Raw genomic sequence first — 12724 nt, 5'->3', positions numbered from 1 at the left:
CTTTTTAACTTTGGGTGTTGTTGTCCTTCTTTCTCAAGTTGCTTTAGGTGTAATATTAAGTTGTTGAGTTTTTTTTCTAGTTTGGGGCTTGTGTCTGTATAAACTTCCCTCTTAGAACTGCTTTTGCTGCATCCCACGGGTTTTGAATCATCATGCTTTCATTTTCGTCTCTAGGATTTTTAACTTCCTCAGCAAACCATTGGTTTTTCAGTAGCATGTTGTTTAGTCTCCACGTGTATTGTTTTTTCTTCAGGTTTTTCCTTGTAGTTGATTCTCGTCTCATAGCATTACAATTGGAAAAGACTTTTGAGGTCATTTCAATTTGCTTAACTTTACTGAGGCTTGCTTTATGACCCAGCCTTTGAACCTTCTGTAGAACCTACATGCCATTGAAGACATTGTGTATTCTGCTGCCTTTGTATGGATGCTCAATATATACCAACTATAGACACTAAAGTCTAATGTGTTATTTTCAGTCTGTGTTGCCTTCTTCATTTTCTGCCTGGGTGATCTATTTACTGATGTAAGTGGAAAGTTGAAATCAACTCCTATGATTGTATTTGTTGATTCCTCCTTTTATGTCTATCAATATTTGACTTATACTTTGAGGTGCTCCTGTGAAGAATTGATGCTCAAATCGTGGTGCTGGAGAAGACTCTTGAGAGTCCCTTTGACAGCAGAGAGTGCAAACCAGTCAATCCTAAAGGAAATCAACCCTGAATATTCATCGGAAGGACTGATGCTGAAGCTGAAGGTACAATACTTTGTCTTCCTGATGGGAAGAGCCAACTCAATGGAAAAGACCCTGATGCTGCAAAAGATTGAGGGCAGGAGAAGGGGACAACAGAGGATGAGATGGTTGGATGACATCACCAACTCAATGGACATGAATTTGAGCAAACTCTAGGAGATATCGAAGGACAAGGAAGCCTGGTGTGCTGTAGTTCATAGGGTCACAAAGAGTCAAACGCTACTTGGCAACTGAACGACAACAAATGTTGGTGCATATATAGTTAAAATTATTATATCTTGTTCTTCAATTGATCACTTGTCCCTTGTTCATTACGTAGTGTTCTTCTTTGTCTCTTAACAAAGTCTATTTTATCTCCTATCCAACTCAAATGGCTCAGAACCTAGAGACAGGCTGGTGGTCCAATAAGAATCTCTAGAAGGGGGATCCATGGATGACTTGGAACAAATTATAATCTCCTTATAGAGTCATGTGGACACGAGGGAGACCTGAGGACTGTGAGGAGGGAAACACTGGCTTCAAAGAGATTATTTTCCAGATTAAACAGACAGAGATCATATATAGAAAGTGTTGTGAAACTTAAACTCAGGGAAAAGACCAGTCTCCAGATTACGTGCTGATGATCAGTGTGAACACACTTTGGAAAAGTGAGACCATGAAGGAAAATGCCCAACAGGAAACAGTGACGGGAGCCTGGTTCTCTGTGAGTGTCCCTCCCCCTGTCATGATTTCACTGTAGACTTGGGTTCTCCCACAGGGAACACAGAGCCCTCTCCGCGCCCTCTGCTCAGCTGCCCGTGTGGCCCTTCCCAATAATTGCCAGGAGCTGTCACTAGTCCCCAGGCGTGGGTGAGGGTGATGAGCACTGGGGGTAAGATCGCTCCTCACTGGAGACGCCCCAGACTCTCCGTGCAGACAGTGTCACCTCCGCTCCAGATGACGTGATAATGGCTCCTCTGTGGGGAGATCGGGCCCAGGGACCCTGTCCCTATAACTGGGGCGCATCCTGACTGACACTTCCCTGCACAGAGTGTGGAGCCAAGTGCAGGCAGGTGAGTGCTTCCTTGTGTCCAGTCTCAGGGCAGGAATCAGGAGAGCGGGCTCTGCAGCAGGAGAGGAGCTCAGAGCGGTGTGGTCAGCACCTTGGGCAGGACAGGTGCTCCCCTGCCTTGTCCTGAGCTGCCCCTGGACGCCCTGGACAGCGGGTGGAAGGGGGAGTGTGCCGGGGTGTGTATCTGAGCGGGAGCAGAGCCGTGAGTTCACTGCAAACCCCGTGTCCTGGGGTCCGTGGCAATGAGGGGAAGAGGGAGGGGTGACTGGAATCTCTGCCAAGTCCTGTATGAGCAGAGCCCCGGGCTTCTCAATCTTGTATGAAAGGTTCTAGTGACTTCCTCGAACCTAACTGATTAGTGTTGGATGTGAGTAAGGTGAGATAAATTGATGTACAGAGTTTGGGTTAGAACCTGAAAGTCCTGAAATAAGATCCAGTGACAGACACATACACATACAAACAGAAACACAGAGAGAAAAGCTGTCCTGTAACAACAACCTTCACATTTTCCTTCACTGGATGCAGTCGGCCCAGGAATTTCTGCCATGATAATTCACTGCGATTCTGTCTGCATTTGTGTTATATATGTCAGTGTTGCTCATGTTTTCCTCTATCTAACGGAATGTAAAATGCCCTCAGCCTTTTCAACTTGAGCAGCTGCTGTTACTGTTTCGTCGCTCAGTCATGTCTGACTCTTTGCGACCCCATGGACTGCAGCCCACCATGTTCCTCCATCCCTGGGATTTCCCAGGCAAAAATACTGTAGTGGGTTGCCGCATCCTTCTCCAACCCCTATGTATAAAATGACAAACAATGAGAAGCTGCTGTATAGCACAGGGAACTCTACTCAGTGCTCTGTGGCGACCTAAATGGGAGGGAGATCAAATAAGGAGCGGATAAGTATATATATATAGCTGATTCAGTTTGCTGTACAGTAGAAAGTAACTCAACACTGGAAAGCAACAAAACTTGAATAAAAAAATATTCCACGTGTAAGACACCACAGCTTCCTTATCTATTCTTCTATCAGTAGACCCTTGGGTTGTTTCCACGCCTTGGCTTTAGTAATAATGTACCAGTGAACATGGAATGCAGGTATCTCTTCCTGATCTTGATTTCTTTTCCTGGCATCTATCCTAGAAGCTTGACTTCCGGCCGGTAGGGCAGTTCCGGTTTTACCTTCTGAGGACCTTCCATGACGTTTTCCACGAGGATGTACCAGTTTACATTCCCAACAGTGTGTAAAGTGTTTCTTTCTCTCAACCTCCTCACCAGTGTGTTGCCTCTTGGTTTTTGGAGAACAGACAGACTAACAGGTGAGAGATGCTACCTCATTGTAGTTTTGATCTAATGACTAGAGATGTTGAACTCCTGTCCATGTACCTTTTAACTCTGTATGTTTTCTCTGGAAAAATGTCTGTTCAGGTCCTTTGCCCATTTTTGGGGGGACGGGGGGTGGAATAGAGGAATTTTAATTCTTTTGTGTTGACATTTGTACAATGATATTGTATTCTATAATTAAATAATTTTTTTTATTAAAAAAAACTAACATACATTTCCCACCCTTGCCCCAGCTATATTTCTTATGTCTGCCATCTTAGGGGTTGATGCCACCATCCCTCTAGCTTGGAGATCTGGACCCCCACTTTGACTACTCATATCCCCTCATGCTCCCATCCAGTCTCCACGTCCTTCCCTTTCTACTTTCTGAACCCATTCGTAGTCCATTTTTTATACTGAGGTATACCTGATATATAACATGTGTTAGTTTCAAGTATATGACATAATAATTCAATATTTGTACGTGTTATGAAATGATCACTATACAAGTCTAGTTAATATCTGTCACCATACACAATTACAAAAATTGTTTTTCTTGTGAGGAGGATTTTAAAATCGACTTTCTGAGCAACTTTCAAATATGCAAAAGAGTATTATTGACTATAGTCATTATGCTGTATGTTATATCCCCCAGATTTAGTCCATCCTTTATCCCCATTTCTCTGCCATTGCTCTGGTAAAGACCACAGCTACCTCTTGCCTCATTGTCCCAGCATCTTCCCAGGTATCTCTGCCTCCCCACACACCATCCACATAATCCCAAGTTCATGCTTTTCAATATTGCATCTGATTGTGGCACTCCCCATGCCAGCAGAATTAAATTCCAGTCCTCAGAGCTGTTCATAGTCTGCTCTTGGTGACTTCTTAAAATTCTCTCTCCCTTTCAGCCATCAACCAGACCCCTTTATATTTCCTTTATACCTTCAAAAATATCTCCCAAAAAGAAAAGAAAAAAAGATATAAAAATACCTTCCAAGAACTGACTTGAAAAAAAAAGAGTAACTGGAAAGCTATAAGTTCAATCTGAGATACTGTTAAAAAACAGAAAAGTCCAGTTCTTAAAAGCATGTTTGAAGGCCTTGCTGTTAAAAAAACAAAAAATCCATCCTATTTAACTGAGGTATTTAATTGAGGAAAAACCTAATTTATGGGCTTCATCAAATGGGAAAGTGTCCACATAAGAGAATGGGTATGAGTGGTTTGAAGTACAATCCTGGGGACAATAACGGAGCCGTTTTTAATTTTTAAACGTATTTGTTTATTCCTTTACTTATTTTTGGCTGCACTGGGTCTCCGTTGCAGCGTGCAGGCATTCTCCAGCTGCGAGTGGAGGCGAGGCTCCTCCCTAATTGCAGTGCTCAGGCTTCTCACTGCAGTGGCTTCTCTTGTTGCCGAGCTCGGGCTCCAGTGCATGGGGGCCCGGGTAGTTGAGGCTCCCGGCTCTAGAGTGTGGGCTCAGAGTTGTGGCACTCGGGCTTAGTTGCCCTGAGCCATGTGGGCCTCGGTAGTTGAGGCTCCCGGCTCCAGAGTGTGGGCTCAGAGTTGTAGCACTCGGGCTTAGTTGCCCTGAGTCATGTGGGATCCTCCTGAACCAGGGATCAAACTCGTGTCCCCTGCGTTGTCAGGCAGATTCTTAACCACGTGACCACCAAGGAAGCTCCGTGGAGCACTCTTAAGAAAGGCCATGTCACAAATGACCCCACAAGGCTCCTCTGTCCATGGAATTTTTTCCAGGCAAGAGTCCTGGAGGGGGTTGCCTTTTCCTGCTCCAGGGGATCTTCCTACACCAGGGATTGAAACTGCATCTCCTGCCGCTCTTGCATTGCAGGCGGATTCTTTGCTGGTGAGCCATTAAGTGACTGCTGGGTGTAAACTCTGAGCCTTCAACCCTCCTTTGCCCATTTTAAACTGGATTATTTGGGGGGTTGCCCAGATTGGATAGTCACTCATTACTGGGTATGTGGTTTGCTAATATTGTCTCCTATTGCATAGCTGCCTTTTCATGATTTCCTTTGCTCTGAAGAGGCTCTTACATGATACACTTCCACTCCTTTACCTTTGCTTTTGTTGTCAAATCCAAACCATTATGACTAAGACTAATGTCAGGGAGCTTACTTCTTTCCTCTAGGAATTTCATGGTTTCAGATCTTACATCCAAATCTTAATCCAGTTCAGATCATTTCTGTGTGTGGTGTAAAATAGCGTCCAGCTTCTTTTTCAGTTTTTGAAATTGAGATATAATTGATATAACGTTATGTCAGTTTTATGGGTACAAAATACTGATTCAGTGTTTGTATATATTGCAGTTGATCACAGTGTGTCCAATTAACATCTATTATATACATAGTTCAGAGAAGGTAATGGCACCCCACTGCAGTCCTCTTGTCTGGAAAATCCCATGGACGGAGGAGCCTGGTAGGCTGCAGACCATGGGGTCACGAAGAGTCAGACACGACTGAGAGACTTCACTTTCACTTTAATGCATTGGAGAAGGAAATGGCAACCCACTCCAGTGTTCTTGCCTGGAGAATCCCAGGGACAGGGGAGCCTGGTGGACTGCCGTCTCTGGGGTCGCACAGAGTCGGACACGACTGAAGCGACTTAGCAGCAGCAGCAGCAGTGCCTTTGTGAAAACTGAGTAGCCAGAGAAGCACAGATTTATTTCTGCACTCTCTATTCTGTCCCATTAATCTCTTTTTCTGCCTATACCATACTGTTTCTGTTACCATAGATTTGACATATAGTTTGAAATGAGGAAGCTTGATGTTTTGTTCTTCTTTCACAAGATGTTTAGGGTATTTGTTAGTTTTTTATGGTGGTATACAATTTGGGGATTTTTTTCCTATTTCTGTGAATAATGACAAAAATGGTTGAACTAGACCAACAATGCTGTTGAACAAAATAGATATAACCATCACTTTGTAGACCCTGCATGGAGATCAAACATCAGGATGTAAGAGTAAATACAAAGCAAAACCAAATAAATAATGGTGAATGCTTTAACTGGTGTCTGGGATTATTATTATCCTGGTAAAGTCATTCTCTAGACTGTGAGACTCTTTTTTTTTTTTTTTCAGGACAAATAAAATGTAGGACTCCTTGCCCAGTGTTGGTTCTGTAAGAAGACAGCTGATGCCACCACCACCACAGCCTTCTTTCTGCTCCAGGACACTCTTGACGTCCTCTCCATGTATTTTCTCAAAGATGCCCTGAGAACCACAAGTCAGGCTGCTCTGAAAGTCATGTATCTTATACAGGTGGTGATAGGCTCCCTGGGCAATGTCATCCTTTTCCGCCACAGCATCTCTCCAGTCTTGCTTGGCCATAGGCAGAGACCCACAGACATGATTCATACCCACATGGCGGTGGCCAATCTCCTGGTTCTTCTCTCCCCAGGGATTCCCCACATCATGGCAGCTTTTGTGTCAAGGAAGCCCCTGTCCAGTCTCGGGTGTAAGTTTGTGTATTACGTACAGAGAGTGGCTCGCAGCACCACGCTATGCTCCACTTGTGTCCTGAGCACCTATCAGTCCCTTACTCTCATCCCCAGAAGGGCAGAGTGGGTGATGCTCAGAGGAAGAGCCCCCAAGGTCATCGGTCCTTCCTGCTGCACCTGCTGGATGCTCAGTCTCTTAATGTCCATCTTTGCTCCTCTGAAAATCACTGGTCCACAGAACACACACAACTATACTGATACCGAAGGCAAGTGGTTCTGTTCATCCTCATCTATTGAAATAGGTATGAGCTATTTGTGGTCCGTCTCTGATGCCGTGTTTCTTGGCCTCATGGTCTGGTCCAGTGGCTCCATGGTGCTTCTCCTGCTCAGACACCGCCAGAGGGTGCAGTATATCCACACCCCCACCGGACACCACAGATGCCCCGCGGAGACCAGAGCCGCCCACACCATCCTGATGCTGGTGCTCACCTTCTTCATCTTCTACCTGCTGAATTCTGTTCTGTCTTTTTATATCACAGCCTTGTTTGACATTCGTCTATGGGTGATACAGACCTCTGATGCATTGGGTTCCTGTTTTCCCACCATTTCCCCTTTCCTGGTGCTTTTTAGAGATCCTCGAACTCCTAGGTTCTGCTCTTGACATGTTAGAATGTATGGTTAAAGTGCTAAATATCTAGTAGACACTTTCAATAATAATAACCATAATTATTCTGTAAGTACTCAGTATCCATTTTTTTGAGGTAAAATTAACACATAACCTTGCATTAGTTTCGGATAGACAACATAATGAATGGGCATTTGTTTATGTTGCAGAATGATCATACTAAGTCTACTTGCGACCCCTGCACCTTCACAGATGATACGAATTCTTTCTTGTGATAGGAACTTTGCCATGTTTATTGATTTTATTTAGTTTTTGTTATTATTTGGCTGTGGGGTACGTGGGATGTTAGTTCCCAAACCAAGGATCAAATCAGCACCCCTGCAGTGGAAGATCCAAGTCTTAACCACCAGGAAGCGTGATGATAACTCTGACGGGTGACTCTCTTGTTGTTGTTCTTCAGTCACTAAGTTGTATCCAACTCTTTGTGACCCCGTGGACTGCAGCACATCAGGCTCCCCTGTCCTTCACTGTCTCCCGGAGTTTGCTCAGACTCATGTCCATTGGGTGTGATGCTATTAAACCACTGCATCCTGTCCCTCCCTTCTCCTTTTGCCTTCAGTCTTTCCCAGCATCAAGGTCTTTTCCAACGAGTTGGCTCCTTGCATCAGGTGCCAAAGTACTGGAGCTTCAGCTTCAGTATCAGTCCTCCCAATGAATATTCAGGGTAGATTTCCTTCAGGATTGACAAATTAGATCCCCGTGCAGTCCAAGGGACTCTCAAGAGTCTTTTCCAGCACCACTGTTCAAAAGCATCAATTCTTCATCCCTCAGCCTTCTTTTTGTTCCAGCTCTCACATCCATACACGACTACCGGAAAAACCATAGCTTTGACTATCTGAACCTTTGTCAGCAAAGTGACGTCTCTGCTTTTTAATATACTGTATAAATTTGTCATAGTTTTTCATCCAGTCTTTTAATGTCATGGCTGCAGTCACCATCTGCAGTGATTTCAGAGCCCAAGAAAATAAAATCTGTCACTGTTTCCACCTTTCCCCTTCTATTTGCCATGAAGTGATAGGACCAGATACCACATTCTTAGTTTTTTGTAGTGTTTGACTCTCACACATGCTGGGTTTCCTAGGTGGTGCTACAGGTAAAGAACCCACCTGCCGATGCAGGAGATGTGGGATCAATCCCTGGGTCAGGAAGGTCCTCTGGAGGAGGGCACAGAAACCCAGTCCAGTGTTCTTGCCTGGAGAATTACAAGGCCAGAGGAGCCTGGCAGGCTATGCTTCATAAGGTCACAAAGAGTCAGACATGACTCAAGCGACATATGCAATGAAACATAATTGATTATGTTCACCATGTGCTTCATCACATCCCCTTGACTTGCTTATTTTATATCTCGAAGTTGATACCGTTTTATGTCTATACTCAACACCAAATTTCTACATAATTTCCAATGAGCTGAGAAGGTTCATTTCATTCCAGTGATGCCTTAGGAGATCTGAAAGTCAATCCATGAATTATCAGCTTGAGAAATGTACAAACCATTACTAAGGAAACCATTTCACCCTTGACCAATGTAGCTGTCTGAAGAAAATCTCCTTTCTTTAGGAACATTTCAAGAGTTTCACCAAATTTTATCCCCGTGTGTTGCAGCTAATACTGGACACACACCAGCACATAATCCAATACTGATCTCCATAAATATTATTGTAGTGTGGGCGGAGATTTGATTTCTGAGATAAAGATAATGCACATGAAAATGGAGAATGTGTTTTTCTATATTACCTTGTAACTTTATTTTACTTCTGTTTCTCCAATGCTGTAGTGTTACACAGAAAATCAGTGTTGTTCAATGGCTTGCTTCTCCTTTCAACCTGGATTGTTTACATGGTAGACCCTCAATAAGTTCAGTTGATTAGATGGATGGTGTGAGCTGAAGGAAAGACTAGTAGCTGCCTTCTTTTTTATTTGTCACTTGAATGTATAGTTTTCATGATTGTATTTTGTAAATTTGAGATTTGTTTCTATTTGTCCAATTTGTTATGTTTTTGCCTTCCTTTTAGTGTGTTATTTATAAAGTTCCGTTTTAAAATTTAAGGTGTTAATGTATAACTATCTTTCAGTGATATTTTGGTCATCATGTAAAGATCCCAAAATAGTGTATCTATATATATTATTACTAACAAGTAACGCTATGGTTTTAGCTGTTATGAGATAGTTGTGCCTTATACAAAATAAGAAATGAAGAGAAAGTAGAGTTTATGCATGTGTCAATGTGGTTGCCTTTTCCAATGCTTGGACTTCTTTTTTGTAAGTGTTTTTCTCTTTGGTACAATTTGTCTTCTGAGTGACGAATTCCCTTTAACTTTTAAGGAGTTAGTTCTACTATGAGTGAATTGTTTCAATATCTATTTTCTAAAAATATCATAATTTTACTTCCTATTTTTCCTATGAAAGTGTATAAAAGGTAATAAAATGTGATCCATAGTAGAAGTATACTTAGTGATAGACAACCTCCTCTTAAACAATAAGGAATTAAATGCCTATGAATTATTTTTATCTTTAATTGAATAGAAGTAATTTCAACTCTACTTCATGTTTCACACTACTGTACACAAACAAGGTAACTAATGAGGACCTACTATGTGGCACAGAACTGGCGGCCCTCCTGCCCATTGGATACAGTAAGACGGGGGTCCCTAATATGGGTCAGTTGAACTGAGGTGGATGAACCTAGAGCCTGTTACACAGAGTGAAGTAAATAAGAAAGAGAACAACACATATCATATATTAACACATATATATGGAATCTAGAAAAATGTTGTATGAACCTATTTGCCAGGCAGGCATAGAGACGCAGAGGTAGAGAACAGACTTGTGGACACAGTGGGGGAAGGAGAGCATGGGATGAATCGAAAGGGTAGCAATGAAATATATACAGCACCATGTGTAAAACAGATAGCTGGCGGGAAGCTGCTCTATAGCACATGGAGTTCAACTCGGTGCTGTCTGAGGACCTAGAGGGGAGGGATGGGGTAGGCAGGGAGGCTCAAGACAGAGGGAATGTATATATACGTATAGCTGATTCACGGTGTCATATGGCAGAAACCAACACAACATTTTTAAGCAATTATCCTCCAATTAAAAAATTTTAAAAATATTAATAATAAAAAAAGATGGTGGTCCAAGGGAAGGCCAGGCCAGGGCATCTAGTGCACAAGAAGACCTGTACTACCGTTGCCTTTGCACAAGTCAGCTCCGACAACAAGGCCGCTTTGGTTGAGCTGGTGGAAGCTGTCAGCACCAATTACAACAACAGATATCATGAGATCCGCCATCACTGGGGAGGCAATGTCCTGGGTCCCAAATCAGTGGCTCCCGTTGCCAAGGTAGAAAAGGCAAGGGCCAAAGAACAGGCCACCAAAGTGGGCTAAATGTACACTACTGAGCTTTCTGTACGTGAGAGTAATAAATACTTCTTATACCAGAAAAAAATTTTTTTTGGCTGTTTGACATGTAGGAACTTGGTTCCCCAACCAGGGATCGAAACTGCACCCTCTGCATTGGAAGTGTGGAGTCCTAACCACTGGATTTCCAAGAGGGTCACCCAAAATTTCTCACATAAAGTCACAGGAATACTAGACTCGGGATCCAGTGATGATGCTCATTATACTGGAGACATGAAAATGCATTGAATGTTATGTGGGAGGTGGGATGCGAGGGGAGATTGGAGGAGAGTGGATAGATATATATGTACAGCTGAGCTCCTTTGTTGTCCACCTGAAACAATTACAACATTGTTAATCGGCTATACTCCAATATAAAATATATAGTTTAATTGTAAAAATCTGAACAAAGAAAAAAAATAAAGGATCTGGGCTGTTTTCCAGGTTGATGAAAATTTCCTAAAATGAGTGTGGTAAAGACCACAACAGGCTTCCCTGGTGGCACAGTGGTAAAGAATCCACCTGCTAAAGTAGGAGACGTGGATTTTATTCCTGGGTGGAGAAGATCCCCTGGAGAAGGCAATGGCAACCCACTCCAGTATTCTTGTCTGGGACATCCCACGGACAGAAGGGCCTGGAGGGTTACAGCCAGTGGGGTCGCAGAGAGTCCGACAAGACTTAGAGACTAAACAACAGCAACAAAGAGAGCTCTGAATAAAACAAGATCACTGAGGGGTGTGCTTTACATGGGCGAGTTATATGGTATGTGAGTTAAATCTTCTTAGACACTGTGACCAAAACAGAATTGGTAAACACCTGCCTATACATAAATAATACATATAAGCCTATACATAATAAGCCCAACTGGAAGTGTGGTAAAAGCAAAACAAGTTCAGTGCACCTTCAAGCGATCCTATAGTACCCGATGACAACTTTGATTCTGAACTACCATTTTCCACAAGGAATTCAGAAAAAGTTTTCTGCCAGCTATTTGGCTGCCCATTTGGATCTTTTCATTGATTGCCAAAAGATGTCCTTAATCATCCAAGGAGGAAGATGATGGTTTACACTGGGGATAAAGTTTGCTCCTCACTGGAAACACCCCAGACTCCCCATGCAGTCAGTGTCATCCACACAACAGGTGACGTGACAATGGAATCTCTGTGGAGAGACCAAGGCTAGAAATACCGTCCCTAGAACCATGACCTCAGGTGCCCGGGGCTCACCCTGAGTGACACGTCCCTGCACAGAGCTCTGAAGCAAAGACCAGCCAGGTGAGTGCTTCCTTCTCTTCAATCTCAGGGCAAAGACTGGCAGAGACGTTGCCTCCAGCAGGAGAGGGACTTAAGGCTTAACTCACACTGGGCAGGACAGGGGCAACACGGCCTCACTTTAGCATCCTCATCCACACTCTGCTGGGTGGAGGATGGCTGTGTGCCGGGAGCGACTCAGGCCGGGAGCAGAGCCGGGTGGTTCACACTGCAGGTCCCTGGGTCCTGGAGTCTCTAAGGATGAGAGAGGAGGGGTGGGGTCTCTGGAATGTGTGCCAAGCCTTGGATGATCCAGTCACTGAGCTCCTCCCTGCTCATTGTATCAGACCTCACAGATCTATGCTTGCAGGGGAAGGAGTCCCCCGAACCCCTTTCTCAGTGTATGTCCACCTGGGACCTTATTCCAGGCTCCTTTAGTCCCGTTGCCCACAGCTCATGACGATGCCTCTAAGCAGCTCATTCTCAGCATTCCCTCAGCACTGGGCTACACACCAGCTCTGATGTCAGGGCTCACCTGTGATGAGTTACCCACTCCTCTGTCAACACAACAGAATTAATTCCTGCTGCTTCCACTGTATTGGAAACATTTTTACTCACAGACGTTAAAAAAATAACAAATGATAGGAGAAAGTTAGTGTAGCAAAAAGTGCTCAGGAGCAATAGACAGAAACTGCCTTTAATGATGTTTCATGAAAGAAGAGCCCTGTCAGAACCTGCTGTGAGTTCGTTTTTGATTGTGGCTGTGGTGAAGCCCCCCGTGTGTGACCGTGTGGGGCTGGGGGTCATGAACTGTG

This window comes from Giraffa tippelskirchi, chromosome 7 (assembly GCF_054371585.1).
Source record: "Giraffa tippelskirchi isolate mGirTip1 chromosome 7, T2T-mGirTip1v1.2.pri, whole genome shotgun sequence".
Taxonomy (NCBI): domain Eukaryota; kingdom Metazoa; phylum Chordata; class Mammalia; order Artiodactyla; family Giraffidae; genus Giraffa; species Giraffa tippelskirchi.
Note: the sequence above shows the minus strand (reverse complement) of the source record.